The sequence below is a fragment of the Salmo salar genome, chromosome 02 (genome assembly GCF_965601325.2).
Source record: "Salmo salar chromosome 02, fSalSal1, whole genome shotgun sequence".
NCBI classification, from domain to species: Eukaryota; Metazoa; Chordata; class Actinopteri; order Salmoniformes; family Salmonidae; genus Salmo; species Salmo salar.
Genome location: NC_138292.1, coordinates 67,426,030 through 67,431,568, shown reverse-complemented (window position 1 = coordinate 67,431,568; position 5,539 = coordinate 67,426,030).

The window sequence follows — 5,539 nt, the reverse complement described above, 5'->3', positions numbered from 1 at the left end:
CTCACCTAACCCAATTCACCTAACCCTATTCACCTAACCCTATTCACCTAACCCAATTCACCTAACCCTACTCACCTAACCCTACTCACCTAACCCTATTCACCTAGCCCTATTCACCTAACCCTACTCACCTAACCCTACTCACCTAACCCAATTCACCTAACCCTATTCACCTAACCCTATTCACCTAACCCTACTCACCTAGCCCTATTCACCTAACCCTACTCACCTAAACCAATTCACCTAACCCTACTCACCTAACCCTACTCACCTAACCCTATTCACCTAGCCCTATTCACCTAACCCTACTCACCTAACCCTACTCACCTAACCCTACTCACCTAACCCAATTCACCTAACCCTATTCACCTAACCCTATTCACCTAACCCTACTCACCTAACCCAATTCACCTAACCCTATTCACCTAACCCTACTCACCTAACCCTACTCACCTAACCCTATTCACCTAGCCCTATTCACCTAACCCTACTCACCTAACCCTATTCACCTAACCCAATTCACCTAACCCTACTCACCTAACCCTATTCACCTAACCCTATTCACCTAACCCTACTCACCTAACCCTATTCACCTAACCCTACTCACCTAACCCAATTCACCTAACCCTACTCACCTAACCCTACTCACCTAACCCAATTCACCTAACCCTATTCACCTAACCCTACTCACCTAACCCAATTCACCTAACCCTACTCACCTAACCCTACTCACCTAATCCAATTCACCTAACCCTACTCACCTAACCCTACTCACCTAACCCAATTCACCTAACCCTATTCACCTAACCCTACTCACCTAACCCTACTCACCTAACCCTATTCACCTAACCCAATTCACCTAACCCTACTCACCTAACCCTACTCACCTAACCCAATTCACCTAACCCTATTCACCTAACCCTACTCACCTAACCCAATTCACCTAACCCTATTCACCTAACCCTATTCACCTAACCCTACTCACCTAACCCTACTCACCTAACCCAATTCACCTAACCCTATTCACCTAACCCTACTCACCTAACCCTACTCACCTAACCCAATTCACCTAACCCTACTCACCTAACCCTACTCACCTAACCCAATTCACCTAACCCTATTCACCTAACCCTACTCACCTAACCCTACTCACCTAACCCTACTCAACTAACCCAATTCACCTAACCCTATTCACCTAACCCAATTCACCTAGCCCTATTCACCTAACCCTATTCACCTAACCCTATTCACCTAACACAATTCACCTAACCCTATTCACCTAACCCTATTCACCTAACCCAATTCACCTAACCCTATTCACCTAACCCAATTCACCTAACCCTATTCACCTAACCCTACTCACCTAACCCTACTCACCTAACCCAATTCACCTAACCCTATTCACCTAACCCTACTCACTTAACCCTACTCACCTAACCCAATTCACCTAACCCTACTCACCTAACCCTACTCACCTAACCCAATTCACCTAACCCTATTCACCTAACCCTACTCACCTAACCCTACTCACCTAACCCTACTCACCTAACCCAATTCACCTAACCCTATTCACCTAACCCAATTCACCTAGCCCTATTCACCTAACCCTATTCACCTAACCCTATTCACCTAACACAATTCACCTAACCCTATTCACCTAACCCTATTCACCTAACCCAATTCACCTAACCCTATTCACCTAACCCAATTCACCTAACCCTATTCACCTAACACAATTCACCTAACCCTATTCACCTAACCCAATTCACCTAACCCAATTCACCTAACCCTATTCACCTAACCCTATTCACCTAACCCTATTCACCTAACCCAATTCACCTAACCCTATTCACCTAACCCTATTCACCTAACCCTATTCACCTAACCCTATTCACCTAGCTCTTTTCACCTAACCCAATTCACCTAACCCTACTCACCTAACCCTATTCACCTAACCCTATTCACCTAACCCTATTCACCTAACCCAATTCACCTAACCCTATTCACCTAACCCTATTCACCTAACCCTACTCACCTAACCCTACTCACCTAACCCTATTCACCTAACCCTATTCACCTAACCCAATTCACCTAACCCTATTCACCTAACCCTACTCACCTAACCCTATTCACCTAACCCTATTCACCTAACCCAATTCACCTAACCCTATTCACCTAACCCTACTCACCTAACCCTATTCACCTAACCCTATTCACCTAACCCTATTCACCTAACCCTACTCACCTAACCCTATTCACCTAACCCTATTCACCTAACCCAATTCACCTAACCCTATTCACCTAACACAATTCACCTAACCCTATTCACCTAACACAATTCACCTAACCCTATTCACCTAACACAATTCACCTAACCCTATTCACCTAACCCAATTCACCTAACCCTATTCACCTAACCCAATTCACCTAACCCTATTCACCTAACCCTATTCACCTAACCCTATTCACCTAACCCTATTCACCTAACCCTATTCACCTAGCTCTTTTCACCTAACCCAATTCACCTAACCCTACTCACCTAACCCTATTCACCTAACCCTATTCACCTAACCCAATTTACCTAACCCTATTCACCTAACCATATTCACCTAACCCTACTCACCTAACCCTACTCACCTAACCCAATTCACCTAACCCTATTCACCTAACCCTATTCACCTAACCCTATTCACCTAACCCTACTCACCTAACCCTACTCACCTAACCCTATTCACCTAACCCAATTCACCTAACCCTACTCACCTAACCCTATTCACCTAACCCAATTCACCTAACCCTATTCACCTAACCCTATTCACCTAACCCTATTCACCTAACCCTACTCACCTAACCCTATTCACCTAACCCTATTCACCTAACCCTATTCACCTAACCCTACTCACCTAACCCTATTCACCTAACCCTATTCACCTAACCCTATTCACCTAGCCCAATTCACCTAACCCTATTCACCTAACCCTATTCACCTAACCCTATTCACCTAACCCAATTCACCTAACCCAATTCACCTAACCCTATTCACCTAATCCTACTCACCTAACCCTATTCACCTAACCCTATTCACCTAACCCAATTCACCTAACCCTATTCACCTAACACAATTCACCTAACCCTATTCACCTAACCCTATTCACCTAACCCTATTCACATAACCCAATTCACCTAACCCTATTCACCTAACCCTATTCACCTAACCCTACTCACCTAACCCTATTCACCTAACCCTATTCACCTAACCCTACTCACCTAACCCTATTCACCTAACCCTACTCACCTAACCCTATTCACCTTACCCTATTCACCTAACCCTATTCACCTAACCCAATTCACCTAGCCCTATGCACCTAACCCAATTCACCTAACCCTATTCACCTAACCCTATTCACCTAACCCTATTCACCTAACCCTATTCACCTAACCCAATTCACCTAGCCCTATGCACCTAACCCAATTCACCTAACCCTATTCACCTAACCCTATTCACCTAACCCTATTCACCTAACCCTATTCACCTAACCCTATTCACCTAACCCTACTCACCTAACCCTATTCACCTAACCCTACTCACCTAACCTGCTAGGTAAATTCACCAAACGTTTGTTGTTTTAGTTCTCCTAACATTTGTCGTTAGTTCTAACATTTGTCGTTAGTTCTCTTAACCGTGAACATAAATTCTCCCCATAATTCTCCTTTGTTGTTACTATGCAGCAAGCGACCTGGTCTCAGATAAAGATGTGCAACACTATACGTCCTCCAAGAAGTAGGATAAATTACAACATCCAATTGGTATGCTATTGTACGACCGGGTAAGACGTATCATACTATACGTCCTCTAATTTGTACGATATTGTACGACGACTATTCCATTCATAATGTAACCTAACATATCGTCTAAATGGAGTGTCACAGATGTACCTACAGAATAATACAAACTGCCCTGAGACCACATTGGACATGCAAGGTTGAAGATCACTAGACTGAGGATCATGGTCAAACACACCCGCATACACACTCACAAGCATAGACACACACACACTCACAAACACTGGTCTGATAGCATGCGCTCTTTTTAGGCACTACACGTGTATTGAATTCTATTACTCAGTCACTACAAACACTCGAAGTTCATCAACCCTCCAGGAACACTTTTAGAATACAATTCAAACATGACAAAAAAGACTGCATCCAGCTACATGCTTTCCATTTCCTGTCAGGAGATATTTGTTGATGTTGTAAGTGAACAGGAGTTAACGAGGCCTATCTCAACCTACATCTGCCGGTCTGGACACCAACGTGCCCATCTGAATGCTGAGGCTGGGGATCATGCTTCATTGAAGTCCTCACAAAGGAAGGTTGAGTTAAAAGTCAAAGCCGCGCAGCGACCCATCAAACAGACCCAGAATCCGCTGCTCTATACTACCCATAAACCATCTTCCTCTGACAACACAGAGGACAAAAGAGAAGTCAGGTGGAAAAAAGAAAGACTCCCGATAAACATCCATACATCCTCCTCTTCTCTTTGTCCTAACCTCCATCTCCCTGACTTGAAAAGAAAGAGAAAAAGGATAGAGAAAGTAGAGATAGAATCTTAAGAGCACAACCTTGAAAGAGCAGGATCTTGTCAATGTGGATTCAAGTCCATTTCTTGCATACCTCAGATAATGTGTTGCTATTTATGACTATTTCATAGTATTGATACAGTGAATCACTTACCAATGCAAAAGTGGCAGGGCCTCAGTTTAAACATACAGTTAATAGGAAATAAGATGAATTGATATAAAGGTACTGACTATTCATTCATCCACTTCCACATCGAGGCTCTTCTCTTAACCTCTGACCTTTAACTGGCGACCCCTGACCTCTGGCTTTGTCCAGCAGTCAGGTGCCAGCTTGCCCTCCGAACAGAGACGAGATTCCACCGAGGCGCTTTCACACATGGGGGGCGAGAGAGGGGGGAGAGAGGAGGGAGTAAGGGGGAAGGGGCATCTTACCTCAACAAAGAGAAGGGACACCAATCACTGCCCTGTCAGCCCTCCCCCCTCCCACACACACACAAAAGCTTGCAGGCATACAAGCTAACAGCCTCGTCTCCTCTGTGCCCTGCAAGCTCTCTCTCTCTTGCTCTCTCTTTATTTCTCTCTCTCTCTCTCTTTCTTTCTATCTCGCTTCCTCTCTATGTCTCTCTCTCTCTGTCCACCTCTCTGTCTCTCTCTCCTCCTCTATGTCTCTCTCTCCTCCTCTCTATATCTCTCTCTCTTTTCTCTCTCCCTCCTCTCTCCTCTCCTCTCTCTGTCCTAAAGCCCATACAGCCCTCAGGCTTTCCTACAGTTCTGATGTCTCTGTGTCTTAATCTCCATAGGCTTATTAGGGAGACATGAAAGACACTACGGCTCCACACACAGAAACACACACACACACTCACACACACACAGCTTAGAGGAGACATGAAAGAGAGACACTTTGCTCTTCACTTCACTTCTGTCCTGCTGTTTGATCCCGTATACTGAGCTCCAAAATC